Raw genomic sequence first — 19597 nt, forward strand, 5'->3', positions numbered from 1 at the left:
AATAAAAAGTGTATTCAATTTTTTTTTTTTTTTTTTTTTTTTTTTTGCGGTCAGCCGTGATTATTCCACATTAGTCTTGGCTGCTTTTTCTACTGCTACTTACTAAATATTTAAGGTTCAAAATACCTGAATTTACTTCCTCGAGTTTTTCCTGTAGTTCTTTGGCCAGTTGTCATGGGATCCTGAAACTAGTTGAAATGATCTTTTCCCCTAACAATGAAGGAAATAGCTTCTTTTGTGTGCATTGCCTCTGATTCCAAAATGACACACGCCAGTTTGAGCCATGTCAACAGTATCAACTCATTTTTTTTTTTTAACGTTCTTGTGTTTAGGGCTCTTGAACCTGATATTTTAACAGAACTAGAATAATTTTAATATACAACTATATGAAATTGATGAAAAACTTCACTTGATTAGGGGTTTTTATATACTAAATATGACACTTAAAAGTAATAGCATGTATTAGAACTGATAAAATGAGGGGCACCTGGCTGGCTTAATCCATAGAGCATGTGACTCTTGACCTCAGGTTGTGAGTTCAAGCCCCATGTTGGGTATAGAGATTACTTAAAAATAAAAAATCTAAAAAAAAAAAAAGAACTGATAAGATGAGGTAAGATATTGATGTGGCCTCAGAATTTGAGCTAGTTCTTCTCAAGTATCTATTATTAACCCAGTATTATGCTTCTCTTTCTTTAGTTTTCTGTGGGGAGAGGGATTTAAGGGATTGACACTAATTACAAAGGTCTTCTCCTATGATATATCTGTTCAGGGTTGATGCTATCCCGTGGATTGTGAGTGAGATGAAATTCCCAGGATGTGAAATCCACAAAATGAAACAAAGAACATAGTAGCAGCAACTGGCTGTGCTCACCTGTTGCATTTTTGTTCGCTCTGCAGTTAGCGAAACAACCTAGCTCTATTTTATGCCTACCCTGATTTTGATCCTGATATCATAACTGATTTAACTTTGTCTTTGGCCACAATGACTTTTGTGAAAGCACTGGAACAAAATGCTCATTGAGTTTTTTACCATCCTCTCTGAATGGAATACTACAGAAACATTTAATCAAATGAAGCTGCCATATTCTTGTCAAAAGGTTGTCCAAGACAAAATATTTTAGTATGAATTTCTTACATATTAACATAGGAGTATATTTTTACTCACAAATCATTTTTATACAATTCTATTCATTCATTCATTTCCTCATTCATCAACTCTTTGAACATATATTTTACCAAACCCATGCCAGGCAATGCTCAGGGCACTTAGGACTCCATGGTGGTGTGGCTCTGTCTTAGAGCTTATCGTCTATTACAGGGAGACAATAAAAGGTTAAATCTATATTGTTCTCAGTTTTGTTTCTGAACAACTAAAAATTTTCATTCCTACTAAACATTTTTTTCTTTGCTTAGGTTCTTTTGTATATTCCAGGAATATACGAAGCATGCTTAACTTCAAAGCCTATTCAACAAAAAGCCACAAATTGAGTCCTTAGATGTGTCAGAGGCAAAGCTATAGAAAGTGTTTGATCATTTCTAAGACTTCTTTCAAGATGCTTGTACTTTTTGTGCATAGGAAGTTGTGGAATTGGAGGCTGATCATCCTTAATGATACAACAGGATGAAGGGTGGCTAAAAACACATAACATGTAATAAGAAAAAAAGAATTAGTAATATCTTTTAAAAGATACATTTTTAAAAGGACACTGCATTTGCATTTTCTCTTTTCATCTTTCAAAATGATAATGGAGAAAAAAATTAAAACAAAATTCCTACAGAGTTGTTCTAGGGTATCTCTCATTCAGTATTAAAGAGTACATTTCCCTTGGGTTGAACAGTTTTTCCAAAGCAAGGTAAGACTGGATGACTAATAGCATTATTAAATCAAGAATAAGGTTTTACTTTCCTATAAATTCTTTGAAATCATAGGTCATGTTTTATGAAACATATTCCTAAATTATTTAGAAATTATTGACTTCAGAATACCTGATGTAAGATTTTCTAGTAAGATCATGTGTCTTAAATGAAATTCTGCGCTGGCATAAATGTCTTGCCTTGTGTCTTTTTACCACAGGTTTTCCCAGTTTTAGTTTAAAAATGTTTGTGGTTTGTCTTTGGTCCATCTCTTATGTTTTTGGAATGCCTTCTTACTAATCTTCACATGGCTAAGTCCCACTCACCCTTTCAAATTCATCTCAGGTCTCCCCTCCAACAGGGAGATTCTACGAAGCAATCTGCCTCCATACAGTCTCTGGGATAAATGCCCTCCTTCCACACATTCTATTTTGCATTGTATTGTTACGTTTTGCTCTTCTCCTCCGGGTATGAGTGTCAGGAACATATCCGTCATATTTACCAGTCATACTTCAATACTGAAAGAGAGAAGGCGTTCAATATGAATGCACCTGAAGTTGCAGACTCTCTTAATTCTGGAAGGTTCCCTGCATGTTTCTTTGTCTGATTAAATTGCAGTGTTTAGGTTGATTACCTACTAACAGCTTTTTATGAATTCAAATATTAAAAGAATTCATGTTGCAGGGACTTGATTACAGACTTATTCTGGTACTTCTGTAATATCATCCAGAAAGAAAGGCCTGCATTAATTGAATATCATGGATATTTTTATAGGCATAGACAGAAGGACTTTATTTCTATTAATACTTAACTACAAAACCTGCTGCGACCACCACTGCCTCTGCCAAATGTCATCCTGGTGAACATGCGGTAAATCTGATCTAACCAGAACCCCTAGCCTAGTTCAGCTGAGCACGTGAGATTATTTCATGACTCGGCTTTATCATTAAGTCAAGCATGTCAACATTAAGGTGTTTTTGTTTTTTTTCTAATTTTTGCATTGTGATAAAACACTTGCCTTCTTCAAAGAAGCAGAGTCTCTTTTTCCTTTCTTTCTTAACCCCCTTTTATTTTTTTTCTTCAAAGAGTAATCTCTTTAGTCTCACTCTGAAAAGAGAGCAGGGAAAGTCCCCTTCACCAGGGCTAGAAGCCAGCACCCCATTCCAGTGTTACTCATCAAAATGAAGAGTATCAAAGGAAACTGGGAAAAAACAAACAAACAAACAAACAAAAACAGAACCAACCCCCACCCCCTTGGAACTGAGTCTCCTCTTCTGTATTAGATAAAGGTGAGGCATGACTGAAGACATATCTTCAGCAAGTAACTTGTTCCTTGGTTCCTGGTGTATTGTTGGCAGATATAGAGTTTATGGCCGTTAAAATCACTTCCATGCTGTCACTGTTCTTGACTAATATTTGTAAGATCAGTGCATGTATTTGGAGAGCTTGATGCGTTCCTTAAATATTTTCACAGTAAAGACCTTACCTAGTTTGTTACACATGGTTGCCCACATTGTGAAGTTACTAGTCCACGTTAAAGAAGACTAGATCTTGAATGATAATAGAAAGCAGTGAAATACATTATTTTGTGTGAAAGCATTACAATTCAATCTCTTTATAGCTCTTCAAATTAAGGTAAAAAAAAACCCAACAGTCTCTACCTAGTCAACAGCGTATCTTCTTCAATTTAATTTTCCCTTTTGTGAAGCTATGTCAACAGCTTTGCAACATTAACTTTAAACTTTGGTACTAATCTGGGTTCTGTCTTATAAATTAATTAATGGAGTTGTTAAAGAGGCAGGAGAAAAATCAACATTTGAACAGACCACTATTCATACCCTTCTTATCCTTTGTTTATCTTCTCATGGAGCAATGAGAGAAATGTGAAGAGATTCCTGTCAATCAGATGCCATCCATAGCATCTGATTCCAAATAATGGACCTCAGTTGATTCCAAATATTCCAGAATCAAAGCTCTTCAAAGCTCTCAAGATTTATGGTTTTTGTTTCTTGATTTATTCAAAACCTCTTGATATGGAATCAAGAACCAAAAGAGGAGAATTATTAATTCTTTTAAAAGACATTTTAGAGGATACATAGGGGGGTATATTCGGGGACTGGGGAACCACAGAGGATGTAGCCCTAACGCAACCAGGGGATTCCCTAGGTGGGAGAGAAGGAGAAGTGAAGGTGAGGGCATCAAAAGAGTGTTGGGCAATGGGAGGAACAGTTAAATAATAAATGGAACAGAAACAAAGGACATTTGTCTTCTTAAAACTGCCTAGGGCTAGACTTATCTCTATTTCATAAGTTTTGTTTTCTATAAACTCTTCATTGATAAGTTTATCATGACAAATTTTTTAATTCAAATTTCATTTGAAAAAAAGCAATAAATGACTGTTTAAATTTAAACTTGCTACTGTATGAATTTCATATTAAAAATGAATAAAACATACTACTCATGTTCTTTATCTACCTGAAATCTTCATGGGAAGCTCCTTCTAGAGGTCCGTAGTCAGGTGCTATTTTGTGCTTATGGTAGCAACTGAGGAAAAACAGCATTCTGTGTATGCATTTTTTATTTGGAAAATCACAGAGAAATGAATGACAATGTTGCTTCCCAGCTCTTGTATCAGAACCTTGGGATGGCCTTGGCAAACAATGGCTTTCTCCTCTTAGATCCAGTAGTAGATTTTGATGGTTGGTCTGCAGCCACACAAAGCTTTGCTTTTGCTACAAACTAGGCAGGGAAGCTGACCAACTATTATCATTTTATTATTATTATTATTATTGACCACTGGTTGTCTTTTAGTCTGTTGTTTTCCTCCTTTTTCACTCTTGTTCAAATCTAGGGTGTCTGAAATACACCTTTCATAATTTTCTTGTGCCTGGTAAATTCCACATCAAAGTGTGGATAATTTGGAGGGGAAAATATCTCATACTATAGAGACACTATCTCATGGACATCAAATAACTATTCTAGAAGAATGGCAAAGAGAGTACTTTTAGGGAGAAAAATAAGAGAACGTACTGTAGACAGACAGTATTCCCTTCCATAACTCAGATCTTTCTGCTGAAGAAACTTTGAGACTCATTTATTTAAGTAAAGTTGATAATGCCTTTGCCTTAGTTTGGTTTACTAATTTAACATGTACTTATTTATTTAAATTCAGTTCGATATTATTTACCACGTTCCTCTCTTTTTTCCTCTCTTCTCCGTTTTGAACTGTTTTGAAAACATTTATGTCCTTCAGATCTCTTTTTCTCAAATACCACTGTCTCTGGGAAGCCTTCCCTCAACCTATTCCCAAGTCAAAATTAATTGTTGCTTTCTCTTGTTATGGCAGCTTTATTGCACATGTTGACTTTGCTTTTTATTTCTTTTCACGGTTATTTCTCCAACGGAACTCCTTGCCTTTAGTCTTACTTCCTCCAGTCCAATGCCTACAGCACCACTAAAGGTTTTTTTGTTTCACATTTTGTTTTGTTTTTCAAGACAGTGCAAGTCCACAGCTTAGCATACCTCCTGGCATATTTACCCATGAAAGAGTAGCTAATTACTATTATTGTCACTGTTTTTGTTTATCCCCTCATAGACTCCCAATATGAAAAGACTGAACACATACAGGGAAATGTTATACACCATTCAAACAGGGTTTGCTTCATCACAAAACGTTTTAATATTTGTAGTGAATACTCATCTAAGCCTCCTGGGTCGCATTACACTTTTGAATATTAAAGATAAGTTTATCCTTCTTACAGTCCATTGGTATAGTCAGTACTGTGAGCCATTTATATTAAAACATACACTCTCCTCAAAAATGTTTACTGCATAAGTGTTATCCGCAACCCTAAGGTTGTCCATATTCTAATGCTTCTGTGATAGGCTGTCAAAAGTAACTCATATTGTGTACTACCTACTTGATTTGAATTTGTTCTTCTGACTTGTATTTTTAAATATATTTTAGGCATCAATACCGCTCTCCTGCTATGCCTCAGAATCGGGACCTGATGTCTCAGCAGCTCTCATAACAAAACGTGAGGCATACAATAGGATTCGAATACATGAGGCTATACTGAGTGATACAGATAATTATGAGACTTGTAAAAGCGATAAAAAGCAGCATTCCTCCAGCTTAGTTTTCTCTCCCACTCTTCTCCGGAGCATGCTCACTGACTGATTTCTGGGCCTCTGCCTCTCCGTCCTCCAGGCATGTGTGCACACCCCTGCTGTTGCTAGGCAAAGGCAACCTGGATCCCAGACTCCCTAACGCCTCAGCCCAGCCCCCCACTAGGGACCAAACATTCCCGGACCTGCTTCTGTGTCATGGATGAAGCAAATGCCTGTTCAGGACTTGTCAGCCTGGCTGACAGAATTCTGACAGGTCATTAGGCATTTAATTTAACACTAGGTTTTTAGAGCTTGGAATTCAAATCCCCATGAGTTTTTGTTTTTTTGTTTTTTGGGGGTTTTTTGTTTGTTTATTTTTTTTTACAACTAATTAAATGACATGAAACCACTTTCTCCTGATTCATATCTGAACGTGATTGGGTTTTTTGCCACAATTAAATATGAAATTGTAAGTGTCCAAAATGTTGTATAAATTTATCCTTTGAAACTGTATTCTTTAGAAAGTGATCAATTAATATCTAACAAAACATAAAATAATCTTAACTTTAAATAAGATACAAAACATATTCGTTTCTGTATTTTATACTGCTTTAAAAAAGTAGAAAAAGGAAAGGGTTAAGCAATTTATTTTCAGAGGTATACTCTTCTATTTACCTGAGAAAAATGCGTATACCCACAGGATTAGCAACAATTTCTGATGTAGCTTTCATTTGCCACAGATATAAACTAAAAACATTAAGTTAATGATAATATCCTTGAATAATCCACTGTGTGTTGAACACCCTCTCTCAGTCCTCAAATGAATTACTTTTCTGTATGAAACTGGCATTTCTGTCTCCGTGATGATTGACAAGCAAGGGTAGCAAGAAGATTACCTGTGTTCCATCATTCAGAAGCAGTCATTTAGTTTGTCAATGATGAAGAACGATTTATTTTGTTTCTTTGCACAAAATTCACATTTACATTTCAGAGTTATTTTTCCTGGATCGTTATTTAATGTCTCATATTTTTTCTGTCTCTGATCCCTAAGCAAAATTAAGAATTACCAATTTTTGAAATTACCCATTTAACAGTTTATTCCAATTCACATTGTTTCTTAAACAAATTACAAAAACCCAATAGATTGTCTTCTTGGAAATTTATGAAACAGAAACACTGTTTGCAAGAAATATTTGATGGTTTTAAGACATAAACTGCTCAAGATCCCTTTTAAATTATGCATCAGAGAGGAAACTTTTTAGCTTATCCTTCCCCTCATTTTCCTTTGACCGTATGAGGCATAGTCACAGTTTTTCTAAATAGAGGGTTTTTTTGTTTGACTTCTTGGAAACAAACATGCAGTAAAACTCTCTGGGATTTTTAATGCCTGTGCTATAATTTGGTGATTCGTGATTCTGAAGCTGTGTTAAGTATACAGATTGCTTCTACCTAATACCGAACTGGTAAGACAATCACGTAGGATTATGTTCTTGTGCTTTGTGTCTCATTCTGTTTCCTTTTTCCCTTCAGCTTTAGGAGCACATAGTGGCCGTGGCTTGCCCTAGGCAGCCACAGAAAAAACTGAGGTTTTTTTCCTCTGCCGTTTTCTATTAACTTCCTCTGGACTTGAGCTACCCAGTTGTCAGCTCTCTGCATGTTTGTAAAAAGACCTGCTTTTCCTTTGACCACTGCTTCATTTTTAAATGATAGACACTATTGTTTTTCTCCATGGCATTCTCCAAGCTCAGTGATTTTTGCCAGGCGGCTCTGGGACATGCTGCCCGGAAACTTTTGCCACATTCTCCTCTTTACCTGCTGGGGGTGAGGTGGGGGGAGGGGTAGCTGGAAATTTTGTTGGCATTGACCCGCAGGGAAGCTAGATGGAGGGAGTTAGGCGGCTCTGGACAAGAGATGCTCTTTCTCTCTCCAGGTATAATTATTTCCACAAATGTATCTTCTGTGCCAAAAACCGAGGGCAGCAAAATGAGATGACAGCAAACTCTAGGCCAAGTTTAGATTTCTTCTAGAACCTTCCTAGAACCTGGAATTTTACTCTTGCTTAGATAATAAAATAAAGTCCATGTGTGTGTATGCACTGACATTCTTAGCCATGCAGAAAATGCTGACTATGAACTAAAAATATCACTGTAGCCAGATCTCACTAACACTTTATATGCTGCCTCCTTTTATAAGGACACTCCTGATGTTTCCCTCATTTTTGTCCCTCCTTCCCTCCCTTTCTTCCTTCCTTATTTAGTCTCACTCACTCATTGAAGAAAGCCCTTACTATTTGCTACTCGCTGGTGATACCCAAATCAAAGACAAAAGTCTTGCCCTCAACTAACTACCAGATTATTAGGAACGGCAAATAAATGAACAGCTATCACCTGGTCACAGAAGCTATGGTGGAGCTGCCTTCTGGAAGGCCTGGAAAATGGTTCCTAGCTTTACCTAACCCTTCCTGGAGAAGAAAGTGCCTTAACTGAGCAGTGGAAAACTAGGAGTCATCCAAGCAAAGAGGTTAGGTAAAGGCATTCCAGGAAGAAACGTCATGTGCAAATCATGGAGGCAAAAAAAAGTGGCAGGAGCAAGGAAAGCGCCTTTATTGTCCTCTGTGCTCATTGCCACCCCACGGCCTCCCTCCAACCTTTCCCTCTGCCTGGTGTGTGTGGATGGCTTCTTTATCACATCTCAGCTCATATTATCACCTTCTCAGTGAAGACTTCCAGAACACCCAATCTAATTACTATCTTCTTCCCCCACCCTTAGGTGTTTCCTCTCATATCACCATGCTATTATCTTCTTGGCCCTTAACAATATCTGAAATCATTTTATTTATTTGTGTATTTAATTATTTTTTATCTGTCTCCCTTCCCTGTCTATGTAGTATCATCTTGTCTGACTTGATTATCACTGCTAAGTCTGGTGTAAGTCCAGAGTAAGTCCTCTGCTTGGACCAGAGGAGTGCTGAGTAAAGGATCACAAGTTAGGGGATATGGCAGAAGTGGGCATAAGAGAAAAAAGACAAAGAATATGTCCCAAAGGAACACGGATTTTATAAAATCCTGTGTTATTTAATTGTGATTTAAATATTTAAATCAATATTATCTATGCTATTGTCTCAAACTCTTATTATCCAAAGATGAATTCATTGTCTTTCTCTTTAAGCCTGGTCCTTCTTCTGTCATCTCTGTCAAGTAGGAGGCCCTCCCAGTTAGTCATGTTAGAAAAATTTTAGTCATCCTCGATTATTTTATATTCATCACCTCCAAAAGCCTGATGTAATAGATGAAAGACAGCTGCAAATTGAGGTGCCATCTAATTATCCTTCTCTCGAGTCAGAACCTGCCTTGGCTACCTGCTGGATCAATAGAATGCAACAGAAATGACTTTTTCTAACTCCCAAGCCTTAGTCGTCAGGCGCCTTGCAGCTTCCACCTAGGCTCCGTGGAAAACCTGAGATGCCATGTAAGAAGTCTGGCTGTCCTAAGGCCACCACACTGGACTGACAATGAGTAGTCCCTCTTGCTAATAGTCACAGGTGATTCGAGCTTTAACACCATTCACTCCAATGACAAGAGTTGTAAGGAAAGTCAACTTTGACCTTTGCCCCACACCCACACCCCAGGCAGTCCTCTAGCTGAGTCCTACTGAGCAACTTCTATTGAAGCCATGTGGAACCAAAGAATCAACCACCTCAGCTCTGTCCAAATTCCTGGTCCACTGTTATGGACTGAATGTTTGTGTTCCCCCCAAAGAACTCCTGTATTGAAACCAAACCTCAGTGTGACGGTATCAGGAGGTGGGGACTTTGGCAGGAAATTAAGCATGAGGGTGGATCCTTCAGGAATGGGGCTAGTTCGCCCTTATAAAAGAGGACGGAGAAGCTCCCTAGTCCTCTTTCCACCACGTGAGAACACAGCAAGAAGACAAGTTCTCACCAGACACTGAATCTGGTTTCTTAGGCTTCCCAACCTTGAGAACTATGAGAAAGAAATGTTTCTTGTTGAAGCTACCCAGTCTGTAGTCCTTTGTTATAAAAGTCTGAACCGACCAAGACATCCACAAAGCTGTGAAATATCATAAATTGTTGTTTTAAGCCGCTAAGTTTTGGAGCATAGATAGTTGGGGCTCTTGTTAATCACCAAAGCCTGCCAATCTTTTTGCCAATTACATTCCCCCATATTTCCCAAATCATTACCCTCCCTTGCAGCCTTACTCTTACTGCTGCTCTGTTTCAGGGAGTCTTAGGCTAGTGTGTTTCACTTAGTTTCCTTGCATCCATGGCTCCAATCTCGTTTCATCCAAGTTCATATAACATTCCAGAATACTTAATATGTAAACATTCCCCACATTAAAATCCTTCTGTTAAAATATAATAGTGCTCCCTGCTGAAGTTTTGGGCTCCACCCTTCTCCTATAGCCGAGCCCTGCAGGCTTCTGCCATGTGAAGGCTTGGGGTGGAAAGAAGAAGAACCTGAAGCCTGCCCAGGAAGAGTTTGTCAAGCTAGCTCTAGCCAACAGCCTCACCTGCACCAAGGAAAGTACACGTCACGTGGCAGACCGGGGCTGCAGCCAGCAAGTCTGTCTTCATCTCTAACCATGACTACTAAAGGGAAGTGTTCCAAGGCTGCCCCCTCAACACTCCAGGCCCCACCCTGTCCTATATTCTTTCTTGAAGAGAGGACCTCACGTGGTGCTCCAGGCTTTCCCATCACTTTTGCCTCCCACATGACGCTGGTGTGTGGTGCTGTCTATATATGCTAACTCCATCGCTCCTTCCAGCTCACTGCCAATAAACAACTATTTAAGGGGAAAAAATATATATATAATAAATATTGCTATGTTATTTTATTGTGACAAAATATACATAATATACCATTTACCATCTTAATTATTCTTAAGTATAGAATTTAGTGGCATTAAGTACATTCATGTTGTTGTGCAACCATGACCACCATCCATCTCCAGAACTTTGTCATCTTCCCAAACTGAAACTCTGTCCCCATTAAACACTAACTCCACATTCCTCCCTGCCCCAGGCCCTGGCAACCACTGTTCTACTTTCTGTCTCTATGAGTTTGACTGGTTTAGGTCCCTTATACCAGTGGAGTTATACAATGTCTGTCCTTCTGTGTCAGCCTTATTTTACTTAGTATAATGTTTTCAAGGTTCACCCATGTTTTAACATGTGTCAGAATTCCCTTCCTTTTTAAGAATGAATAATATTCCACTGTGTGTATATGCCACATTTTGTTTATCCACTTGTTGATGGACTTGGGTTGTTTCTATCTCTTGGCTCTTGTGAATAATGCTGCTGTATTATATTATTTTAAAACCCTGACCTGATTCCCTCTCCCCTACTTTATAGATCCTCTAAAATAAAACCCAAGCTCCTTAACAAGATACATCATATATGGACCCCAACCTCCTACTTAACCTCACCTCTCATCCCTTCCTGACTTCTGTTTTATGCTCAGCAATTCCACATTGCTAGGATTTTATCTCCTATGCTATACTCTGTGAATGTTACCTCTGTAAGTTTTCTTATTATTTGATCACCTTGAAATATAACCATTACCTCTGGCTAGATACTACTCACTCTTTAGGATCTTAAGACTCAGGGTTCAGAAAGCCCTCCCCTCTCTCCCATTTCCTCTCTCAGGATGGGTTTTCACCCCCTCTTCTATGTCTGGAGCATGTACATTTACCACACGATATTATAATTAATCATTTACATGTCTCTCCTCTTTCCAAGACTCTGAGCTCCTTGAAGCCAAGGACTGTGATTTTTCTTTTGCTCTATTCAGCATCTATGATGGCCCTGGCACATGGGATGAGCTCAGCAAATGTTTATTGAACTAATACTATTTTTCTCTAGTCTAACAGTCCCTTTTTATAATATCTTCTTGGTAGTCCTTGGAAAAGATTTTATGCCACAGAATAACTTGATCATTGGTGAGGAGGAAGTAACAAAGCTTTGTGTATGATTTTTGCTGACTGGCCCTTGTGTTTATGGCATTTGATAAATGCCATAGGGAAGGACAAGAGAAATAGTAAATACCTCCTTTGAAGGGAAAGAAGATACTATTAAATAATCTTTAGGTAAACATGCAAAAAAATTATTTTGTACGACTTTGCTTTTTTTTTTTCTGTCTTTCTCAAAGATTTTATTAAAGGTCTTTACAGATTAAAATCCAGTCTCCAGATCCAGTTGCCGACTTTGCTTTTAATTATTTGAACTAAATAATTATTTAACATAAAATAAAATAAAGTCCTTTCAAAAATATTGATTAATTTCCATCTCTATCCCATATACAGTTTGACTCGTATCTGTTCAAACAAATGGCTATATATATTATTTACATAGCATTGATCCTGTGATTACAGCTTAGGTGCCAGGAAGCTGCAATGGCTATTAAAATATAACTGAGATATTGTTGTATCGAACCATTTTATTTTCTGTCCTTTCTATGTACTTTCTTGTCTTTTTCCATTCCAGTTTTACTTCTATTTTATCGTTCTTCATGGGCTAATGGTTGCTGACACAACTCTGGCTCAGGCTTTGGTTCTACAGGCAAAGATTTGAGTTTTGCAGCTTTTTCTGTTAAGAAAAAATAATCAGTATCCCAGGACTTACAAACAGCATTGGCCTTTGTGATAAGTCCAGTAATCTAGCTTCTATGTGGTGACTGTGGCATTGAATGTCTTAGAATCTTGGCAAACCATTTTGAAAAGGGCAATGAGTGAATATGCAAGAAAATCTGTTATCCTAGAATATTGGAGAATGAAGAGATCTAAAAGTAATGCAAATCATGTTCCAAATAGTTGAATTTTAAGGGACAACACTTTTTGCTTACAATGTATGAAAAAATCATTGGCTGAAAATCTAACATGTTATATATTACCTCCTTTTTAAACAAAATACACAGAACATAATTAATCTTTTCTTTATAATTCAGAGCTTTAGAATGAACCTTGGTTATTATACTCTGTGGGCTAGTTGTAAATTTAGGATTTTTTTAAACACCGATATTAATAGCTCTTTCTTTCGGCCCATATGAAATTGCAGAAGAAATCTATCCTTTTCATAGTTTTGAAGTCTTTCTCCTCATTCTTAGACTTTCAATTATCAGCTCTTGTTAGTGTCAATGCAGCTGACCTTTTATATTTATCTATTTTATTCAATTTTGGATTAATCAATTCAGGTAGAAGTGTGGGAAAATAAAGGCAAAATTATCTGAGAGAAGGCCTGAGAACTCCTTTATAATTAATAGGGCAAAAGATATAATGCCTGAATACTGTGACATTTACCAATTACTGTGAGGCCTTTTTTTACTTTCTTGAGTTTCAGATGGCTCAAGGTTGTCTAACAAATTACTTGTATTTGAAATGAATTTGTGTGTGTGTGTGTGTGTGTGTGTGTACAAATAGGTAAGATACCATGTTATGGAAATGTTTAGGCCTTTTTGAAAATTAAAGTACAATTAAATAATGTGGAGCAATTTCTATAGACATCATAGGAAGTATTAACATTTTAATTAATTTAACCAAGCATTTAATATATTAGAAATTATCAACATGGGAACAAATGGGAGAAATGCTGCTAGCATTTAGAGAATGATTTAATTTTAAGAAAAATACAGCAAGGTTTTTTTAAACTAATCATATTAAATAAACTTAATTACTTGCTCTAAACCAAATTACCTAGTTAAGCAGTGAAAGAACATTGATGATGCTTATTTTTGCTCTAATACTTCATGAAATGCTTCATCAAATTTTCATGCAAAATATGTTGAAATTGCAGGGGTTTGAACTGCTTTCACAATAGGCAAGAAGTGTTAAGAAGGTCTTCATAAGCAAACAAGTTTGAGGTACTTGGAGGGTAGCAGAGGGCTCAGTTATAGACGGAAATATTCAGCATTTAATATTCTTTGTGGTATTGACCGTTTCAGGCTTTCCTAAAGAATTTGAACATTTTTTTTCCTTCAAGAGGTGAGAAATTTTCAATCAGGGTAGTAATGATAATAAATACATAAAAATACTAACTCTGGTGGCATCAATAAGTTATTTTACTTATAACATGTTACCATTACCATGTTATGTAGGTTCCACTTTTAGCATCTATAGAAGGTATGGGAGATCCAATCCATCTCCAGTTCCTATTACTTTAATATTATTTGGGAGGTTATTTCAATAATGTCTACAGCAATCAGGTGGAATGTTTTTATGGGAAGATTTATGCCCCACCTCCCAAAATTTATATGTTGAAGCCCTAACTTCCTGTATCTAAAAAGAGGAAAAACCAGGTGAGACAGAGTGAGGAGGTAGCCATCTCTAAGCCAAGGACAATGGTCAGAGAAGAAAACACATCTGTCCACACCTTGATCTTGGACTTCTGGCCTCCAGAACTGTGAGAAAATAATTTTCTGTTTAAGCAACCCAGCCTGTGGTACTTTTTTTTTTTTTTTTAATGGCAGCACTAGCAAACTACTATGAATGTATTAATTGTTATTCTATAAGTTCCAGAGTATATATGTATGTACATTATAGTTTAAGCATTGTTCACAACTCTTTCTTACATAATTTTGATTGAGACCTTATGAGACTAGTATTGTTATTATTTTAAATATGATAACACTGAAAGGAAACGTATGGTAAACATAAGGGAAAAGATTAGAGAGAATGAAGGTCTTGAAAAATATCAACTAACTACAAAAACAAAATAGTCTTGTACCAAGGATGGAAGATCCTGAAAACCAACAAACTCAAATATTAGTCTTTAAGACAAAAGTCATATAAGTAAATCAAAGAATCAAGGCAAACTCTTGAGACTTGTGATGAAAATTGAATTCTAATTACATTCTTTAAAGAAACTTTTTCCTCAATAAAATATTAGGAAATCAAACCCAACAATATATAAAAGGAATTGAATGCCCTGCAACCAAGCAGTATTATCTGAGAGGATGACAGCCTGGTTCAACATTCCAAAACCAATTAATGCGAACTATCACATAAATAGACAAAAAATAAAATTGCATCATCATTTCAATAGATATGGAAAAAGCCTTTGACAAAATCCAACACCAACTCATGATAAAAATTCTCCCAGTAAACTAGGAATAGAGGGGAAATTTCTTGACTTCATAAACAATACCTAGAAATCACCTGCAGCTAACATTGTATGTAATGCTCAGAAACTTGAAGCTTCTCCACTAAGATCAGGCAAGGTTTTGCCTCCTTGCCACTCCTTGCCCACATTATTCTGGAAGTTATAGTTAATTCAGCAAGACAAGAAAAGATATACAGACTGAGAAGGAAGAAATAAAACTGTCTTTGTTTGCAGATGACATAGTTATCTGTGCGGAAAATCGAGAAAAAGTGACCCCCCAAAATTCTCCTGAAACTAATAAGCAACCGGGATGCCCCTCAGTAGGTGAATGGATAAATAAGCTGTGATACATACAGACAATTGAATATTGTTCAGTAATAAAAAGAAATGAACTAACAAGCCATGAAAAGACATGGAGGGATCTTAAATGCACATTACTAAGTGAAACAAGACAATCTGAAAAGGCTTCACACCATATAATTCCAACTGTATATTCCAAAAAGGCAAAACTAGGGAGACAGTAAAAAGATCAATGGTTTCCAAGGCTTAGGGTGGAGGAGGGATGTAAAAACAGCACAGAGGATTTTTAGGGCAGTAAAAATACTCTGAGACCATAATGATGGGGTACCTGTCAGTATACATTTGTCCAACCCATAGAATGTACATCACCAAGAGTGAGCTCTAAGATGAACTATGGACTTTTGGTGTTATGATTTGTCAATATAGGTTCCATCAGTTGTAACAAATGTAGAACTCTAGGGGGGACATTCATAATGGGGGAGGCCATGTATGTGGGGGGTAGGAAGTACATTAAGAAATTTCAGTACCTTCCCTTCAATTTTGCTGTGAACCTAAAACTGCTTTTTAGAGCAGTTTTTATTAAATTAAATTAATTAAAGTATTTTTAAAAAGTCAAATCTTTTTAATAAAAAGCCTTACTAAATAATGCTAGACTATGCTTTGTGTGCCAGTAAGGAATAGACTACCTACCTCATTCTCCACTAACATCCCCTTCCCAAATCTTGAATCCTTATCTTTGTGAAATTAGTGAATGGTGTCCTTACAGGAAATCCTATAACTCCTAATATGCTTACTATATACTAAGAGGTAGTCTTGATTTTGTTTTATTCAGCTTCTGTATCCACTCACCTTGTCCCCAACCAAGGATGTTTTTAGGTGGCAACCTGAGAGTTCCTTCTACAGACAGATGGATGTTGTTCTGCTGTTATTTATAATTTGATAAGAATTTTTTTTCATTACTGCAGTTTTTAAAAATGTTAACAAGTATGGAAAGGGGAAAGTTCAAATTTATGTTATTGAATTTGACTTTTTTGTTTACTGTGAGTAGTAATGAAAAGAAAACAAACAAAACAGAATTACCACTCCCTGCATTGGTTGTTTTATTAGTTTCCTCTAAAAGTTCTTATAAGTTTCCAAAATATATATATATATACTTGAATATTTTCTGGAACAGAAGATTAGCTATTCTTTACTATTTATTCTTTATGCTAATTGCTGAAAATGAATTTTACATTTTAAATGATATATAAAAATAGTCATTAGTCTTTCTTATGTATTCTAGTATCTCTGTTGTAGCTTTAAAGCAGAACTAGACCCGGAAATACAGAGAACACACTGATGGGGGCCAGAGGGAAGGGGGTAGGGAGTGGGCAAAATAGGTGAAGGGGAGAGAGAGATACAGGCTTCCAATTGTGGAATGAATAAGTCACAGGACTAGAACGCACAGAGTAAGGAACATAGTCAAGGATTCTATAAAAGCATAATGTAGAGAGAAGCTGAATCGCTATGTTGTACACCAGAAACAAATGTAACATTGTGTTTCAGCTACACTCAAATAAATAAAGGTGACGGGGTGCATAATCTATTGGGTATTTCAAATTTATTTCAAAAGTCCTAGATTTACATATTTTAGTTCACATAATTACTTTCGGACAAATCCATGAGATATCAGATTTCCAGCTATATGTAACTGGAGAGGATCCCAACTACACAGAGCAGAACTGGAATCAAGAGAAAAGCAAAGACTGTTCGTTTGTGTCATTCTACAGTCAGAATGACTTGTAAATTAAATTACAAAGAAAAAAATACATCTTTCCGTCCTTCGCCTCACCATTTTCACTCTCTTTTCCTTCAGTGACTTCTGGTTAGATGAGTCCCTTAAGGGGAGCCTGTTTTTCCTGCTAAAACATCTTGCAGAGGTCACTCATTCCTACAGGCACTCACCAAATCAGCCTTCCAAGGATTTATTCAACAAGAAGTTACGGAATACTTCCTATGTTCCAGGCATTTGCGAATTATTTGTATCTGAAAAAAGTAAAGCTTCAGGTTGAACTTGGACCTTTCCGGAAAGTTAGGAAAAGCCCTCTTGGGAACATCTGAGCCATTCCTCTATCGTCACAATGATGCTGCCAACAACTCGAGCAGCTCTACCTGAGACCATTCTGATTATAGATGTAAAAGATTAAAGCAAACAAAACCACATCAATAGTACTTGGTAGGTGCTGAGCGACGTTTTGAGCCCTTTCTAATAAAGATTCAGATTTCTTTAATCCTCACAACAGCCATAGGTTCTATCATTATTATCATGCTATTTGAGAGATGTGGAAGCGGGGTCCCGCAAAGGTGCGCGCCCAGCGTCAGGGAGCTCCCACGCTTCCGAGCCAGAATTCCACGCAGCCTGCTTCCACAGTCCACACCGCAACCACTCCATACACTGCCCTGCACGCTTGTAGAGTGACTGCCAGCATCTGGGGATATTCGACACCCAGCAGTGTGTAGCTTAGGAACTTTAAGTTCTTTTTCATTTGGGTTTTAGTATTCGATGTATTATTATGAGGTTGTTAAGATACAAAGTCACGGGACCCCCCCCCGCCCCCCCCGAAATAGGTTAATTAGGAAGCACACGATTCATAAAATAAGGCCAGGACGATTTTCCCAATTGTAAGATTAACAGTCACTAATACAGCCTGAAAGAGTTTAAATATACGTTAGTGGCCATTGCATGTTCAAAATTAAATAGAGCAAGTTTACTTGTCTTTAGTTTGATTAGCTATTGCAATGCTGCTATTTTATATAATTTTTTCATAATCTACATGGAAAAACTCAGTAAAAACCCCATGTGAGCATAGCCAATACTCTATACTATTCTCATTTGTCTATAGACATGTAGTTTTTATATTGAATAAATATATTTCACTGGCTGAAATAAATCTACAGCTGTTTTAAGTTGTGGAGATGCATAACCAGACTTAACAAAGATATACTTCATGTTCATATTATTATAAAATGGAAGTCTTATTCCATTTCAATACTTTGGATAACAACTAATTTATGATACTGAAGTGGAATTTCTATAAGCGTGTCCTTTGGCAGAATAAACTGTGGTTAATAAACCCAGTGATTAATTTTAATGGAATAGATGGTTGTCTTATATATATCATCTTACATGTGGTATGTACAATTTGCTAAAACCCATTTAGCATGTGGCCATAAAATTGCCTCTTTTCCTAAGACATTATTTTTGCTTAATTGCAAATTTCCACATGATTCTCCTCTCTTGAGAAAACCTTTCTCCATTCCTTTACTAACTTATTCATGCTTATTAAAGTGATACCTAGTCACTGTTCAAAAGAAAAAAGAAATGAAGAAAAAATGAAAAAAAACTTTTAATTATACTTTATTTTAAAATTTTTGATTCTATCTCTTTCTCCTTGTATCTTTTTCTTTCCAAAATTGAAATCTTTACTTTTATAACCAGAAAGTATCCTGCTCCCCTATTTTTTTAATTATTTAATTTCACTTCTCTTTAAGAGTTTTAATAGTTTATTTAGGTTTTCCCAGTTTCAGGAAATGCTTGCTGTTCCTTCTTTCCCAGAGCTTAATGTGATAAGAGAAAAACACCATTATATATAATATATATAATTTAGGATTACAAAAGAAATACCTAAAGGTACGCTCAATGTACAAATTTCAAATGGTTTAAAAACAGGGGCAATAGTTATAGCTATTCCAAATTCCTTCCTCAAGGTTAGGAATTATTGCTGAATATATTAGGGGAAATACCCCTGGATATTTGTCTGTGCACACTCTCACACCCCACAACACCGTCCACATGCACACAGAACACACACACCCTAGACACATACAGGCACACATATTCAGTTTTAAATGGTTAGGTTTTTATTTTTAAATGCATGTAAGTGGAATTATTCTGTATGTATTCCCTTTGTGGTTTATTTTTTTCCTTTCTAGTAATAGGTCGTGATGATATTTAAACTATTATAATTACAGATTTCCTTCATTGTTTTTAAGTTTTGTATGAAATTCATAAGTAAGACATAAATCACTTTTTTCATAAATCATTATTTATTTAACTGATCCTTGATTGGCAGACATTTATGTTTTCCAAATCTTTCTTTATTATAGGCTTCAGTGAACTTTTTTGTAAGAATATCTTTGTACTATGAGCCAGTATGTCTGTAGGGTAGATTTTTAGAA

General features: G+C 36.4%; 1 protein-coding gene across 9 annotated transcripts in view; it reads left to right on the forward strand.

Annotated features, from left to right (window-relative positions):
• TRPC4 (transient receptor potential cation channel subfamily C member 4) overlaps nucleotides 1-19597 on the forward strand; it is a 199976-nt gene that overhangs the window by 91301 nt on the left and 89078 nt on the right. The gene's annotated exons all lie outside the window — the stretch shown is intronic.

This window comes from Zalophus californianus, chromosome 3 (assembly GCF_009762305.2).
Source record: "Zalophus californianus isolate mZalCal1 chromosome 3, mZalCal1.pri.v2, whole genome shotgun sequence".
NCBI classification, from domain to species: Eukaryota; Metazoa; Chordata; class Mammalia; order Carnivora; family Otariidae; genus Zalophus; species Zalophus californianus.